The sequence below is a fragment of the Lycorma delicatula genome, chromosome 4 (genome assembly GCF_047948215.1).
Source record: "Lycorma delicatula isolate Av1 chromosome 4, ASM4794821v1, whole genome shotgun sequence".
NCBI lineage: Eukaryota > Metazoa > Arthropoda > Insecta > Hemiptera > Fulgoridae > Lycorma > Lycorma delicatula.
This window is the reverse complement of record NC_134458.1, coordinates 48,708,400-48,727,039: the sequence shown is the minus strand read 5'-3', so window position 1 is coordinate 48,727,039 and position 18,640 is coordinate 48,708,400. Positions and strand designations below refer to the sequence as shown.

Sequence of the window (18,640 nt, the reverse complement as noted above, 5' to 3'; positions counted from 1 at the left end):
CTACTATATATGTTTTTATCCTCCTTAAAATATTTTGGGGAGATATCTCCCAACAAAGCCGTAGTCCTCCTTAATTTGTTAACTGCTTTAGTAAATAGCAATAGGAAATACGTCTAACCAAAAGTAACTCCATATAATGTTTAGACCTAGGCTTTTTTCTGCCTGTATAACAATTTGATGCAATGTTTCTGTATCCTGATGATAGGTGTATACATAAAATCTCTAAATATTCGTACGAGTCTTGGATAATGTATAACAAAATGGTTCTAATTGTATTTTTTTTTTTTTTACTGCGAGATCTTCTAATTGCGTTAAAATTATTATTGGCTGCGCCTCCTACATGAAAGATCTTATCCCGGCAGAATAATTTTTCTCCACATCTCGCCTGGCGATAAGTACAATCTATTACTAAGTTTGTTTTGCTCGGTTCACCCTTTTTTGTGAATAATTTTTTTGTGTATCTCTTGAGTGGAGCAACACGATTTATTGACCACTTACGAGAACGTCAAGTAATCTTCGGGAAAAAATTATCTAAACTTTTTTAAATAAATATTAAGAAATATCTTAAGGATTGTGCCCAACATGGGGATCGTTTAAAGAATTTGTAAATTTTCCTTCTATTTCGGGTGACAGGGAACATAAAAAGTGTTTATTGTTTCTTCGTTGTGATCTCCCTTACATGATAAAACTTATACTTAATTTATCCGTTTGCAAGTCCTGGATAAGGGTGTACAATCGACGCCAAGTAACGGCGAGCTTGGAGTAGCGACAATTACTAACAAACGATTAGGGATAATAAAAATATGTTCCTCGCTATTAGTAATCCCTTTAACCAAATAATTTTTCTATTTTTAATAAATGAATGCAACAATTTTGAAATGAAATACAGTCGGCTAATTCTGTACTGTACATTGTAAAATCTAATAACGGGTGACAAAATGCTATCTATTAATAATTGCACGGTATGTTGCTATAGGTATAGGTGGTTATTACTGTAAGTTTAATTAATTACTGGAAAATGAATTATCCGTTTAATTCCTCAGGTAGAACGCTGTCGTCACTATCTTCAGTGTAATTATCACTGTCACTACATAAAAAGACAATGAAAGAGTCTGTCGAGAATCTATTAACGATTCTTGGCTTCAACCCGCGATCTTTTTAACCTTTTCACAGTAAGGTTTCTAGTGTTCGTCGCTCATCGAATTCATTTTATCTTAGTACAGTTTCTGCACTTCTGACATCTTAAACGTTGTGTTGTGGCTCGCAACATGTTTTACCTCTGACCATACCATCTTGATAGGATTTAAATCAGGATAGTAAGGTGAAAGTCGCAGAACTAGATGCCCACTTCTTTCCAACAATTCGTCAAATCGGTATCGTTTTTTGTTACTTTGTTCAACTTAATTAGTGGTTTAAGCATTTGAGACGATAATGGAATATGATGTATCTGTTGCCAACAGTCATATCTTGTTTCTTGTTTGATGACCCTGGAAATTTTTGTCATTAATTTTTTATTGTAATTAATTAATTTTCATTAATTTTTGTCATTGTCAATAATTACTACAGACTCAGGAGGAAGGTTAGAAATTAATTTTTCTTCAGACCATTTCAAATAATTTTTATTATACATGCTATCGTAGTAATCGCCACTTTTTGATTTGGTTGTCTAAGTTAACATTACGTTTGAAATAAAGCCCATCTCACGTCAGGCATGAATTATAATTAAGTGTTCGTCTTTATTTATTGGTAAATGAAGTCCTGCACCGCTGTCGTCAGCCCATGATTTTGCCGTTGAATGAGATTATAGTATGTAGGATTCATCTAAGTGTACGATCGTCCGGTTACATTTTCTAAAATCACTGATTGCCTGCATACATAAAATCCTTTACTGCCTAATATCATGTTTTTCAACTAAAATTTTCCTTTCGTTTTCTGTTTTGCGCCTCTTAAAACCTAATTCTTTCAAAATTCTTCTTAAACTAGTTTCACTGCAGTTAAAATTAATTTTAATTTTCAATTTTTTATAGAGTTTGTTAAGTGTTGGCAGCTCCCTTATCTTTGAGTGAAATTCATTCACAGTTCTCCTAACCACACCTTTTTCAAAATCATCTGATCCGGTAACTGGTTTAGAACGTTTCTTTTTCTTTTTCGGGGTGATGAACGAACATTCTGGCGCCTCGGATCAAAAAAGTTCTATATTATATTTTCTTACGCTTTGAATCTGAGTCCTAGAGATGCCACAGGTAGCTACAGTTCACACTTCTGTATAGCAATTAAATGCTTGTCATTTTTTTAATTTTCCAACAGCTAAAGATTCTTTCTTCATGAAATCATACGCGTTGTTTACAATTTCGCGCGCCTGTCTTCGAAGTTTTTTTATCTTTCACAACAGACTTAAATTCAGCCACAAATCTTCGCATGTGCCGAAACTATTTTAAAAAGTTTGAACTGTAAACCACGATAAAAACGTTTTACGAGATATCGTATCGTACATTAATTGACTGTGTAACAAAATTCACGACACACGCCAAAAGAACCGTACCGAGGGGCAGAACTACAGAACTGAACTTTATATACGTGGAAAAGCAAAAGGTAAAAAAAATAAATAAAATAAAAATAATTATTTTGTATTTGAAACATGATGTCACTTTCTTAATTCTGTAAACACACAAAAGTACATTGCTTTGTAAACAGTAGTTGCATCATGTTTATGCTACTAAGAGATGACTAATCATGGTGTGCCAATGTTTCAGAGAACAATAGAATAGCAGTGACGTGCGAGCTGATCATCCAGCCTCGCCGTTACGTGGCGGCTACTATAAACTGCATCCCTTGCAAACTGATAGTTATCGAATATCTCATGGAGTAGTATCATGGAAATTTAAAGTAAAATCCAAACAGCCGAAGCCATGTTTTATAAATCAGTTATAGAGATCACTCTTTACTGATTTCTGCATGCACTCTTTACTCATTTCTTTACTGCATGCTGTTGGAATTTATTACTGGCTAATGATCATAATACTTGATGCCACCGATACTAGATATATATATGTATATGAACAGTGAATATATATATATATATTTTCAAACACACACACGCACACATCCACCTGCATTTACTAAAAGCTTTTTTGAGTCTGTGCCCACATGATGAGATTCGATCTTTATTCTTGGTTTTTCATTTATTTCCTGTTAAATTCATCCTAGTAATTTGATGTTTTTTTTTTACTCTGAAGTTTCTGTCTGTTTAAAAGATTACGTGGATGAGCCTTCAGAAATTATGACCTATACATCAATACAGAATACTTGTTATATGAGTACAATATATTACATATTAAGGCTACTGATGAACTTACATCTTGTAGAGTGATAGTTTATTACATAACATTTACATTACATTTGTATTGCATTTTAGTACTGATAGTAATACATTTTATATATAATTTAAATTTATGTTAATAACTTACTTGAATTTTTAGCTAAAGCTTAAAAAACGCCGTGATTTCTTGTTTTGAAAAGATATAAACCAGTGATTTCCAAATTTTTCCATCGGGTTCTCCCCTTTTAAAGAAAATATTTTATTAATAAACATCCATATAAATGGTAAAAATATACTAAATTATTAATGCAGCATTTAATTTTAAATAAAGATACAGTTGCACAAAAATATTGAGTATTTTGCGACTAATTAAGGGCGCATGACTCCTATACGTACTAGTAGCCTGCATTATAATGTTTTCAACTTCTTCATAAGAAGACAGAGCTATTTTTTAAAAATTAGTCTTAAATAAAAGTTTGAATGAAGTGTAACAATATTTATCTCAAAATAGCCTATAAATTGTTTGTTGATTAATCTTTATTTATTAAAATCATCACTCAACATATTTAATTTAAAAATATTTCAATTTATTATTATTTTTTTTTTATATATATATAAAATATAGTGGGCATCGACTACTATGGTCATTAGCCCTTGTCACAAACTAAAAACTTTCCCACCTTCATGAAAGCGACAAGGTTAAAAGGCCATTCTTATCAAGCAGATCATCTGGAAAAACAGACTTGTCGAAAAACAATAAAACCCCAGGAAAACCACTAGATGATAAGGGTGTATATGACATTTGACATTTAAAATATGCAATCCATTCTTATAGAAATGTCAAACATATCAAAACGGGTGCAAAGGGCCCGCGGTTATTAAAAACACACCCTCAAAGAAATTCGTCAACACTAAAACGCAGAACAAGAGAAAGCACAAAAGTAAATTCAGTAAGTAATCAAATTATGAATTATAGTCGCTTCAACAAACCGCTTGTTCAAAGAAACTTCATCAATTTCTTTTCTCTTTTTTCATTATATGATAAATCGAATGTCAAATTTCCGGTTAGTTTTAGTCTCATTCTGCGGTCTCTATATAACGTGCAATCTTCAATTATGTATTTCACTGTGCGGTATGTATCACAGCTTTCACATATTGGTCTCTGTTCTCCTGCTAGAATGTAGCTCGAAGTAAGTCTAGTATGACCTATTCGAAGTTTTGTAAGAGATACTTGTTCACGACGAGTTAAAGCACTTCTTTATTTAAGGAATTAAGTTACATTGTAAGCGCACCCCACCTTCTTATCCATATTTTTCGAATAACCTACGTGACGAAGTTTTTAAAATCTAGTCGAACTAAAGTATGTCGACTTCTTTGTTATTTGCCGGTTGTTTGGCTGCTTTATCAGCTGCTTCATTACCAGGAATACCGGCGTGGTCAGGTGCCCATATCAAGACGCATTCCTTACTGTTATCTTTAAGATTTTTAAACCCTGTTAGCATGTCTTGAACAAGTGCATCATGCGTGAACCTATTCCTTAAAGCAGTGACTGCACTTCAGGAATCATAGGACAAGACTGTACAGGATCGGAGCAGAGATGAACTCTCTCTTCGTTGTAATATGATATAAAACAAAGAGCTTGTTGGATCGCGCATTACTCTGCTGTGTAGGCATTTGCTATTGTAGATAAGCCCCAAAAGTGGGATTGCCATATACGACTAAAAAGCTTCCGACGCCGTTCTCGGTCTTCAACCCATCGGTGAAAACATGAATGTAATTTTTATATTCAGAAATCAGTCGTCGAAAAGCATTTTGAATATAAACATCGGGTAATCCCTGATCTATCTTCTTCTTGAAGTCGTTGCAGCCTATCTTGTTGACATTAACAACGGTGGGGCTTCTCTTTTGGAAACTGGTAGAACTTCTGGCAAATCAATATCATAGTTTCCACAGATCTCCATTCTTCCTATTCCAGCTGGTCTGGTCCAGAAAAGGTCGGTCTTTTCCGATACTGTTCGGCCAAACTGTGTTTATAAAAGGAAACGAAATTTATATGTCTTGGGGAAGCCAAGACAGGAGCTGCATTTCTTATTAGAATAGTTTCCCTTCTGTAATTCAGCTCCTGCTTCTGAAAAAATACTGTCAATCGGGCTTGTGCTGAAGGCCCTTGTAGAAAGCCTGATTCCTGTATTATGGATCACGTTGAGTTTCTTTAGATGAGACTTTTTGGCAGAACCATACGCTATCGATCCGTAATCTATTCTAGATTGGACCAGTGCTTTGTAAAGTCTCAATAATACTTCTTATCAGAGCCCCAACTCAAATTCGACAGACACTTGATTACATTTAGGGCTTTCTGACACTTTGTCATTCGTTCTGTTATATGCGCCCTCCATGAAAGATATCTGTCCAAAGTGAGAACTAAGAAACAAATTGTCTCTTTATATTCAATGATACTGTTGTCCATGGTCAAAACACTGTTGTTGGACTTCTGCATACCGATCTTTTCCTAGTAAAATATATACATGTCTTCTCAGTTGAAAACTGGAATGCATTCATGTTTGCTACCTCGACGAGTTTGTTAATAGACGTCTGTAGTTTGTATTTGATTATTGCAGTTTGACTGTTGGCGTAGAAAATCGAAGGTCATCCACATATAAACTACTTCCAATATTGGATGGTATAGCGGTAATAAGCTTCTTCACTGCAATTGTGAACAAGGTTCCGATAAGCGGCGATCCTTCAGGTACACCATTTTCTAACTTCCTGAGCGACGAATACGGTTCCCAATTCTGACACAAAAGTGTCTTTAGTCAAAATAATACTCGTTCTAATAATAATTTTGTTGTTTTTTTGTTTTTTTTGTTTTGCGTCGAAGAAGGGAAAATCTGCAACCAGACTTCCAGAAGCCCGTACTTCTGGGCGTATGGGGTTTCCTGCCGAGACAGGGATCCACTAAAAACCCTCCCCCTCACACAACGCGGTGATAGAACCACCCAAAGGGTATTGCATCATCACCGCGCGTGTCCACGGGCTCACCAGTGCCGACGTCAATCAACGTCTTCCAGCGTCCCCCGGGGGCACCCAGCAAGGCGATCCAGTTGGACCCCCGCTGCCCAACTCCGAAGGCTGGCCTTCCACCATCACTCTCCGCCTGAACACCACCCAATTGTCTCACCTCTTCTACAAGCTTCCAGGAGAGTACATCTTTAAACAATACAGCACAGATGTTCCATTTCTTACGCAAGACCAAGATATGTTCCATGACATCTTCCAGGGGGACCACTCCTTCAACAGCCGCTCTGTAGCCTATCTTGGACACATTAAAAATGCATGTTCCATATCCTCTATCATGGCAGTATACACCAATCGATGTCTAATAATATCAGATCCGTATCTCTAGGTCATATCAAAAGCTTTTTTTAAATCAAAAAAGAAGGCAACGCAATGTTTGTTATTGATAAAACTATTTAATATATATAACATTTTCATTATTAATCATCTGGTTTGTAGTGGAATGAAATATACGATACCCCGTCTGATGGAGTGAAATCCATTCTTCTTTTTCAAGCACCCACATGAGTGGATAATTTATCATACGTTCTAAAATCTTCCCAGTGCGGAAATAAAAAAGTAGTCGGTAGCTCCGTGCGTCCAAGGAACTTTTCCCTTGTCTTAAAATAGAAGCTATAATAGCTATTTTTCCATGATCTTGGATATATAACAGAAATCCAAATTTGACTGAAGAATTGTAGTATTTTCTTTCTTTCAATGACATCTAGCATTCTAATCACTTCATATCGGATATTGTTTGGATCAGAGGCAGTATTCGCTGTTTTACTCAGAGCGTAATTGAGTTCTTCCTCAGTAAAATCTTCATTGTAATACAAATTACTCTGAGTATTAAATAATACATCATTTTCAATTACAGCTTTGTGCTTTTTAAAACATCATAATTTTCCGTTGCACTGACAGAAGCCGTCAGCACAAATTTTCAATTTGCTAGTCACTATGAAGCATGGCGACTCGTAAATTTCTCAGCTATGTCCAAAGGGGGAGTAAAGAAGCACATTTAACATTTCTAAATATGGTTTTATAGCTTCTTTATAGTCCTCCACTTGTAACCCACCGGGTTGGTCTAGTGGTTAACGCGTCTTCCCAAATCAGCTGATTTGGAAGTCGAAAGTTACAGCGTTCAAGTCCTAGTAAAGCCAGATATTTTTACATGGATTTGAATACTGGATCGTGGATACCGGTGTTCTTTGGTGGTTGGATTTCAATTAACCACACATCTCAGGAATGGTCGAACTGAGAATGTACAAGACTAACACTTCATTTACACTCATACATATCATCCTCATTCATCCTCTGAAGAATTATCTAAACGGTAGTTACCGGAGGCTAAAACAGGAAAAAAAAAAAAGAAGTCCTCCACTTGTAATTGTTTCTTGCGTCTCGGGAAATTGTGTAAATGGAGTGTCTACCCACAATATCTGTATATCTTGTAAATTTAAGGGGTTCTTCGCCTTCATATGCGGTTTGAGTCTGTTCAGTCAGACTGTATTTTTCAGATGGGGATAACATTGTTGAATGCCCTATTTCATCATCTTCTTCTTCATCTGAAACTTCCAAATCTTGCACCAGCAAACTACAGATTTTTTGATGCTTTCTAACTGAGCTGACGCCCAATTCGCGACCTACTTTAGCAATCAATTTCAGTATCAGTCGGCGGTGTCGGTTTCGGTTTATCTAGTTTTTCTTTAATTCTTAAATTCTTTAATTTCTTTCTTGAATAGTTTTGATTATCGGTTTAAAGCGTTTAACAAATAAAGCATCGTCTTCGGCCAAATCCATAACATATGCCGCATTTTTACATTTAAAAGCTTTATTCAATTTATCAGTTTCGACCAATTGATTTTCCTTTACAAAAACGATGGTTCTGTAAAAAAGATTTTAAAACTCAAACGATTAGTTTATTCGCGTTCGGTGCAGCGTTTGATGTAGCGTTGTACAGCGTTCGATGCGGCGTTCAATCAACAATTAAACATTTATCGATATCGTTTCTATAACGACCCTAATTTTTATCAGCATCTTTATCGATTACTAAAAAGCTGTACCGTTTATCCCACGCCTTCGAACATATGTTGTTGAAATCGTCAAAAGGTATATCATTTCTGACCTGATCGTCGTAAATGTGACGAACATCTTTACCCGTCTGTTTGAACAATATCAAAAAGTTACAATTGTTTCTGATCAATCGTTTCGGCGTTTTAAAATACGATTGCTTCATATAGAAACAATACTCATTGCATAGTAAATTTTCAAGTCAGTGAAAGGTATATTTTTACCTAAAATAAATATTATCTTAGCGCTTAAAATATATCCAGCAAACTATTTTGTCAAGCCTGTATTTTTCCTTGATTATCTTTGCATTTGTTTGTAAAATATGATGTAGTTGACCTAATGTATGCAAACAAGCAATCAAGTAAAAGTAGAATCGGATACTGGTCAAAATGGTTGATCATCCCCTTACTCATTCCTCATTGTTTCTTATCCTTTATTCCTCCTTGGACAAAGACAGAGAATAGGGTTGAGTGTTCCTTTGGTTCCACCTCTGACGTCATGTCAGCACATTCCAATAACCAACAGAACAACCACATCTTTATTGGATCACAGTGGGAGCGGAAACTCTTTGTTCGTAGTACTGTTTTAAAAGTAAAAAAAAAAAAAAAACGTGAATTTATCTTATGAATACAGATTATATGATAGTTTATGCACAGTAAATCAGGTTTTATTAAAACATACCATTTTATGTATGTTTACTTTAATTGGGGGTACCTATTCAAAATATTTAATCTTAGAAAGAAATTTAGGTTTTTATGTATAATACAAGAAAAAAGTATAATTAAAATACAAAAAAAGTTAAGTAAACCTATGTATTGACATATTTGATACTTCTCTCTATAGGTCATTGTTGATATCGAATTTTATTTTAAAAATGGCTACACACAAGCGTATTATGGTGTTATTGTTGAAGTACAACAACACAAACTTAGTTGTTTTTAAATTGTTAAAGTTTTTGATGGTGTTATTGCTGTCAAAATTATGGTTGTGGTTAAATATCTTTATTACTTAGCAGAAATAATTATAGAAATAGTAGTAGCATTAATAAAAAAATATTGTGTAGTGTTTTATGTAAATTAGGTACGGGTAAGAGACAGGTGAAACTTCATACTAGAATGCGGAGCACTCACTGTATACATGATAACACACTGTACACTGTATGTATTAATATTAACTCATAAATAACACAATGAACTCTAGAAGAAAGTGACTGAAACATTTTTGCCCTTGTTAATTAACATTTCAAATATTATATTTCAAATGTCTTCTTATAAACATTTTATATGTATATATATACACAAGACAGAGATATTTAATAGTAACATGAATACTGGTAAATTTTAATTTTTTATTAATGAAGAACAAAACTTAGTACAAGTCACAAGTTCCTGATATATTTTTTTTTCTTTCACTAAGTGGTAAAAAATACTTCCTGATTGCTAAACCTCATCTCAGAGTCATTCAAGATAGTTGGCATAACATTATTTTTTCACGCAATTTAAAATAAAGTTGCCATAAAAATATATATACAGCCATATAATATATTTATATATATATATATATGTATATACAGTAGCTTGTAAATTAATCCTAAAATAGATATTATTTAATAAAAAATAACTTTATGTAGAAAAAAGATCATACAGTGCAATTTGTGAATATCTATATCTAGTAATTAATATGAGGTGCGACAATAAAGTAATGAGACTTATTTTTCTTTGGAAGATGTGGCAACCCTGCAGCTTGCGTAGGCACATCATCTTTGACCTTGGTCTATAAGCTACTTCTAGTCCAAGCGGCACATTGATGCAACTGCTCAGTCGTGAGTTGTGCTGTAATAAATGAACACGTGTTTGTGTCTCTCATCACAGAAATGAAACCGTAAAATATTGCGCAACGATATGCCATTTCTTTTTGCATTAAATTGGGTGAAAACGCGACGATAACTTATGGTAAGCTTCAGAAGGCTTTTGGAGAGGAGGTTATGTCAAGAGCTCAAGTTTTTCGGTGGCATAAAATTTTGGTGAAGGCAGAACGAATGTTGAAGATGAAGACCGCAGTGGACTACCATCAACCTCACGGACAGATGTTAACTTGACCAGGGTGCGTGAAATAGTACGATCTGATCGAAGATTATCCGTGAAAATGATTGTAGAAGAACTCAACATCAATCGAGAAACGGTTCGTCTAATATTAACTGAAGATCTTGGTACGAGAAAGATTTGTGCAAAAATGGTCCCCAAAAATCTCACACAACAACAGCGAGAAACACGGAAAAATGTGGCAGCCGATTTGTTAGAGCAAACGGAAATCAATCCAGATTTGTTGAGCCGTATTATCACTGGTGATGAAGGTTGTTTTTTTCAATACGATCCAGAGACAAAACGCCAAAGTTCGCAATGGTGCTCAAAGGTATCACCCAGACCAAAAAAAGCTCGCATGTCAAAGTCAAAAGTGAAATGCATGCTTGTGTGCTTCTTTGATTCCAAGGGAATTGTTCATAAAGAGTGGATGCATCCTGGACAAACAGTTAACCAATTTCTACAAAGAAATTTTAGAGACTTCGTAAACGAGTTCTGCGTGTCCGTGCCAACATTGCTGATAATTGGATTCTGCATCACGATAATGCGCCACCCCATACTGCTTTGTCAGTACGGCAATTTTTAACCTCAAAACAAATTTCAGTACTACCACAGCCACCTTATTCACCAGATATCGCTTCGTGCGACTTTTTTCTATTTCCAAGAGTCAAAATGGCGGTCAAGGGACACCATTTTCAAACAACACAAGATGTCCAAAAAGCTGTGACGAGGGTCTTGGAGGATATTACAGAAGATGAGTTCCAGAAATGTTACCATCAATGGCAGAAGCGCTGGAATAAGTGTGTGCAATCAGAGGGGAACTACTTTGAAGGACTAAACATGACTAAAACGGTAAGCAACATTTTTTTCAAATCAGTCTCATTACTTTATTGTCGCAACTCGTATGTTGTCCTTTATTCTTATCATTTCAAATACATGATTTGGTATCGATTAAAGTGTATTATACTTTTTTTTTTATTTTCTTCATCATGAAGCCATACCGATATTGTTGCTTTAATGAAATCAATTTTTGTGGTACAGTTCATTTTTGAGAGTAGTTTTATGACTATTGCCCGATGACATTCAGTTGAGACTGGGTAATGCCTGGCTACAAAAGTACTTTAATGTTTCGTTTTTTGTAATAAAAAGTTTTCAATTTTTAGCTGTAAGGGTTGACGCCAAATCTTGTTGGAACCATTACCTTGTGGGAATTTGGTTTGAAGTTGTGTCACAACCATTTCCTTCAGAATCTTGACATATAAATCACTTTTCACATAACATCTACTATAAGTAATTAATAAGGGCCTTCAAATGTGAAACAACCCCAAAACATTTTTTTTCTAGGGATATTTAACTGATTGTTGGATATGAGCTGGTGATGTATTTTCATCTGATGCTTTCCTAACATATGGAATCCATTGTTCCTGAAAATAAAAATGTGACTTGTTGGAAAACATAACATTTTTATTTTTATTTTGGTCTTTGGTCCAGTTGCATGTGCTTTGGCTCACAAGAGCCTTTTTTGCACATTGCTGTTGTTAAAAGTTGCTTTTTATCTTGCTGATGAGTTTTCTGTCCCAGCTGCAAGACGTCAGTGTCTAACAGTTGTCACATGTAAATCTGTACCAGCGGCTGATAATTCTTGATTTAAGTCCACAGCAGATAATTTTGAATCAAGTTTATTTTTTCTCACTAATAACCAATCTGTTCTGGAATAGTTTCTCTTTTTCGGCCACATTTTCCTTTCCTTCGAGTTGAAAAGAAACCAGTTTCTTTAATTCGCTTTGAAATAGCAATACTTTTCCTAGTCCAACACCACACTCAGAAGCTATTTTACATTGTATCATAATGATATGCTCAGAAAGAGAAAAAATTCTCAAACGCTTTCTTGGAGTTATTTCCATTATATATTCAAGACGCAGGACAAAAAATGGGGAAATATGATTTTGTAATAAAAAGTGAAATAAACTTTCACAAAACACTATTTATAATATGAAAACGTTATAATTGCTAAATAACCAAAGAACAATAACTTCACATTACACAGACAACTTAAAGAATGGTTGTGGTCAAGCATTGTAGCCACAACAAATAATTCCCTGTTTTTGGGTTAATTTGCATGCTACTGTATATATATATATACACGAGTGTAAGTCAATTATTACCCGCAATTTAGTTATATTTTTGTTTAAGTTGGTAGTACTGTCATGTTGCGTAGATGCCGCATGCGTGGTTTAATTATTGTTATATCTGTGCAGGTTTGATGCTAATAGGTTAGTTCCAATACCACTGCCCTGCCGTTAACCATGACTGTCCCGCTTTCTGTTTGCACCAAAGAAGAGCAACATTCAGTGATCCGTTTTTTGTAGTCGGAAGGTATATCAGGGGCCGAAATATCAGGGGTTCGTCGAAGACTTTCGGTACAGTACGGGAACAGTGTGTTGCCGCAACGGAGTGTCAATCAAATGGATTGAACAATTCAAAAACGGTCGCACAAGTTTTACGCACGATGAAGGAGCCGGACGACCGTTTACCACCGCAACAAATGAGGAAAACATTGAGCGTGCACGTGACAGACATGTTTTCTTAGACAGACGTGTAACTATCGATGAAGTGGCACATCGTCTGCAAATTAGTCACGGTTGTGCCTACAAAATCATCCACAACAGATTTGTGTTTCATAAAGACTGTGCAAGATGGGTCCCAAAGTAACTCACACAGTTGCATAAACAAACGCGCTTGGCCATCTGCCGATTGGATCGCTATAGTAACGAATGGGACATCTTAGACAAAACCATCACTGGTGACAAAACAAGGATCCATCATTACAAGCCGGAGAGTAAACGGCAGAGTATAGAATGGAAACATTCAAATTCGCCCTGCAAAAAAAATTCAAGACCCAACCGTCCGCAGGAAAACTGATGCTTAATGTTTTTTGGGACTCACAAGGCTCAGTACTGGAACATTATGAGGAAAGGGGCACGACAATAAACAGTGCGCGTTACAATAAGATGCTTACTGCCAAGCTGAAGCCTGCAATTCGAAGCAAACGCCGAGGACTGTTGTCGAAAGGTGTAGTGTTGTTGCACGACAATGCCCGTCCACATACTGCTGCCCACACTGCTGAAACTCAGCTTTGAAGTACTGGCTCATCCTCCGTATAGTCCTGATCTTGCTCCTTCTGACTACCACTTGTTTGGTCCACTCAAAGAGGCATTAAAAGGCTGTCGATTTACCTCGGACGAAACAGTGAAAGAAGCGGTGCATTCCTGGCTCGCAGCTCAACCGGAAACCTTCTTTCATGAGGGCATCAGGAAGCTTGTGCAACGATGGACCAAGTGCGTTGAAATGCAAGAAGTGTATGTTGAAAAATGATGTACATGTAAGTTTCCTATTTGTATTGCAATAAAATTTATTACTATATTGCGGATAATAATTGACTTACCCTCATATATATATATATATATATTGGAGATTAATATGGTAATTTTAACTTATCTAATTACTGTGTTTTGGTTGTTTATGTTTCATACAGCATACAGAGTGTCCTTAAAATGTGAGGCCAAACTCTCGGAAGTGATTCTACGTAAAATACTGAAGAAAAAATATCCAGTGAACATAGGTCCTAAAACGCATATTTTTCTGTCTGTCCGCCATTTAGTTCTTTTAAGAAAAGTATTATTTTTCAAGAACGGTTGGAGATAATACAGTAAAATTTCGTACTTTATTTTAAAATAAAATTGTAAATAGGAAAAAAACGATACTCTCCGTTGATAAATTATTTAAGTGGCGGCCGTTTCAATTTTTCAATCTTAAATATTTTACGAATTATTAGATTTATCAAATTGTATTGTATTCATAAAAATTATGAAGCATTTTTTTTTCTAAACAAAACGACACCTTAGTTGTAAAAATCTGACGTCAAACAGTTATTGCAAAAAGTAGGCCTTAACCGATATGGCGGCCATCTTGTTTTTTTATTATCGTAACTCACTTGATAACTAAATCAAATTTTCTGATTAAAATTGCTAAAAATTCAACATTATAGATATTTAATAATAATTATTGTAAGAGCATGTGAAATTTTGTTTTTTTTTTCTGATGAGAATTACAACAAATGTTCAATTTGACCTCCATTCACTCTAACGCAGCAATCCATACGTTTAGTGACTGACGTGCACGCTCAGAAATTCCTGGCTGCTCCCCGACTGTTTGAAAAGAGCGGAAAATTCTATCCTCTAACTGCTGAACATCGACAATTTGTGTTGAATAAACAAGACTTTACATGTCCCCATAGTCTACTGGGTTCAGGTCTGGGAAGCATGCAGGTCAACGAATGGGACCGCCCCGACCAATCCACCTTCCTTGAAAACAATCAGTTAATTTTTCTCTGATGCCAGTTGCAAAGCGAGCAGGTACATTGTCATGCGTGAACCACATGTTCACTATGCTTTGCAAAGGAACGTCCTGTAGAAGTTCAGGTAGGTCATTTATTACCAATTCCAAATACGAGTCGCCTGTCAATTTATGTGGAAAAAGAAAAACCTGATTAGCATATCCATGTAGATTGTTCCCCAAAAATTCAGAAAAAACTGTTTACTCCCTGCTTGAAATGCTGCATGAGGATTTTCCTATACCAAGCATGTCGCTTGTGGAAGTTGTTTATACCACCCTTAGTGAAAGATACCTCGTCTGTAAAAAGAATGTTAGATATCGACTCCGGGTTACGGGCACACTTGTTAATTATCCACCGATCGAATACAATCCTTGATTGGTTATCACCCGGTTGAAGAGCTTGTACCCGTTGCAGATGGTACGGGTACAATAATTGCGAGTGTAAAATATATTTTAAATGACAATTAACACTCTTAATGACAATTTGCAATAAAAACACAAAGATTTTAAAAATTCAGAGCACAGATATCAGAATCCAATGGAAGTAATAGAACGTGAAACTGTTTTGTTTACAAGAGAAAGAAAAACAATGTAAGTAAAAAAAAAAATCAGCTGTTTCAGTTGTAATTATCACAGAGTACTTATTTATAGCCTTTTTGGTTAATAAAATATTTGGCTGAATATTTAGTTTACATTTTTTTTAATTTCATTTTTAAAATTTGTTTGAATAAACTATGCATTTGATTTTCACATTTTTTTATTACTGAGAATTAATTGTTTCTAGGCTCTTACAATAATTATTATTAAATATCCATAATGTTGAATTTTTAGCAATTTTAATCAGAACATTTGATTTAGTTATCAAGTGAGCGATGATAATAAAAAAAAGATGGCCGCCATATCGGTTGAGGCTTACTTTTAGCAATAACTCTTGTTAGTCGTCAGATTTTTACAAAGGTATCTTTCTGATCACAAAAAAAATGCTTCAGAGATTTTATAAATACAATACAATTTGATAAATCTAATAATTCGTAAGATATTTAAGATTGAAAATTTGAAATGCCGCCATTTTGAAATTTGTCAACGAAGAGTATCGTTATGTTTTTTCCTATTAAAAAATGTTAGTTTAAAATAAAGTACAAAATTTTATTGTGTGATTTCCACGTTCTTGAAAAATAATACTTTTCTTAAATAACACAAAATGGCGGACAGACAGAAAAATATGCGTTTCAGACCTATGTTCACTGAATATTTTTTCTTCAGTATGTTAATTAGAATCACTTTTTTTTCCCTACATCCCTGGGCTGGACATCCAATTAAGTATACTCGGCCCAGAGACGTGTCTTTTGGCTCTAAGGCGGTCTTCCCGCCCACCGGTTTTACACCCGGCACGGCAGGTCAACCGCCCCGGTACTAGATCTTTTCTTGCCTGCCTAATTCCCGCCGACGAGGGCAAAGCCCGGCACCCCCGTTCCGCACCCCCGCCGACAGAAACCGGGTCTCGGTCTTTTTACCGTTTGCCTCAAACCGGCGCGACCAGCACAAGGAGCGCGCGCACCCCCAAAACCAGCCACGCCGGCCGGGTCTAGGTCTTTTAATTTTATCCCCGCAAAATCTCCCCGGAGACCCCGTCCCCTCACCGAAACCTGCACACCAGGGCATACAGGCTCTCAGAGACGGGGCTGTCCACCTATCCCCCCTATTAACGATTGAACCTAACGGTTCCTTCGTCGCGCCTCCTCTTCCTTAGTGCGAAGAACCGAACCGGCGAAATTGTTAAAAACGTTCCGGTTCTGCTTCCTCCTTAGCGACCACTCTACTATGTTATTCGCGTTCAGGTTATTGACTGCTATGAATTGTCTGTATTGTGCCCATCTGCGGCATTCGAACATCGTATGCTCTGCGTCGTCCACCTCCTGGCAATAGTCGCAGTTGGGTGTGTTTCTCTTGCCGAATCTTTTTAAATAGTAACCAAAACATCCATGACCCGACATCATCTGTGTTATGCAAAAGTTCACCTCGCCATGTTGGCGATCCAACCATGCGTCCAAATCACTTATTAACCTTCTGGTCCAGGCCGCAGCGTTAGTCTCTGCCCGTACTTCCTTCCACCACTGTCGGGTCATCGCCTCGGTCTCAGCTCTACTACACCCTTCCGCTCTCGCTTTCCTGCTCTTGATCTGAAGTTCTATCGGCGGGACCGACGCAAGCACACATATAGCTTCATATGACAGAGTACGATACCTTGCCGCCACTCCCAACAATGCCGTTCTGTGCATTCTTCGCAGTTTATCCTTGTTTCTTTGTATCCTGATTGCATCAGCCCAAACCGGCGCCGCATATAACGCCGCAGACACCGCCGCCGACGCAATCAGTTTCCGTTTGGAGGCCCCCGGTACTGTGTGTTCCACGAATAATCTCCTTCCTTTTGGGCTTTTATGGTGAGCCCTACATTTTTGCACACATTTTCTATATGCCCACCAAACTTGAGACTTTTATCTATTGTCACCCCTAGATATTTTGTATCCTTGACCTCAGTTATAACCTCTCCACGGATCACGACCCGAACGCCGCGCAGTCTTCTCCTACCCGTGAAGAGGATACACTTGATTTTTCCCGGGGACACCTCCATGTTGTTGTTTATTAGCCAGTTGTCTATGAGTTGGAGGGAGCGATTTGCTTTATCCTCTGCATCACCAATTTCCTTATCTTCCACCAATAGTGCAATGTCGTCAGCGTAAGTGACTACGCTGACTCCTTCCGGATAAGGCGACCGGAGTACCCGGTCGTAAAAGATGTTCCATAGCAAGGGGCCTAACACAGACCCCTGCGGAACTCCACCGAAGACCGGAAATCTCACCACCCCCTCCAAAGTGCGAACCTCCGTCCATCTATCAGACAGGTAGCAATCAACCTGGTTTAGCAAGTGGTCACTAACATTCATTTCTCTGAGCGTCGCTACAATGGCCGTCTACGGTACCGATCCAAACGCATTTTTGATATCTAACTGGACCATCAATGGGATCATTCTGGTCCTCCAAGTACCGCTCCGTACCTCCGCCGCCCAGCTAACCACCCTGTTTATCGCATCCAGTGTCGAACGGCCCTTACGGAATCCATATTGCTCCAAATGTAGGCTTTCGCTTAGGTCCAGCTCCTCTTGGATCCTGGTAGCAAGAAGTCTCTCAGCAGCCTTACCCATATTATTTATGAGGCTGATAGGACGGTACTCGCAAACGCCTGGGTTTGTATTCGGTTTGGGAGGAAAAACCGTTCCGGCCTCCTTCCAGCATTGAGGGAAAGTGCGGTGTTGCAGCCCATAACTCAAAATGTCCGTCATCTCCCACGGTACTATTCTAGCCAGGCCTTTAATGACCGCTGCCGGAACTCCATCTGGGCCCGGACTCTTCTTGTTATTTAACTTGTTAATTGCGGCAATCACCTCATCCTGTGCGAACCTGCCACGTTCGCACAAGACTGCCTCCCGTCTTATCTCCTCCTCCCGCGGGAAAAGTACGGACATCTGGCGCGCCGCTTCGTCCTCATTCAGCGCAGGCACTCGCCTCCCCAATCGCTTCATTACTATTTGGAAGGCTCGCCCCCACGGGTCAGCATCGAGCTCACCACACAGTTCCCTTCACTTAGATCTCTTGGCGTTCTTAATCAGGTAGTTCAACGTTTTCCGAGCCGTCCTATAGGCCTCCATAGTTTGTTCAATCTG

The 18,640-nt window shown here is 37.2% G+C and overlaps 1 long non-coding RNA gene across 1 annotated transcript in view; it reads right to left on the bottom strand.

Moving 5' to 3' along the window:
• The window catches only part of LOC142323363 (uncharacterized), a 34,953-nt gene that overhangs the window by 3,448 nt on the left and 12,865 nt on the right, over positions 1–18,640 (bottom strand). The window contains exon 2 of the long non-coding RNA XR_012756090.1: positions 3,468–3,561. This is a non-coding gene — a long non-coding RNA (uncharacterized LOC142323363). The remainder of the gene's footprint in view (positions 1–3,467; positions 3,562–18,640) is intronic.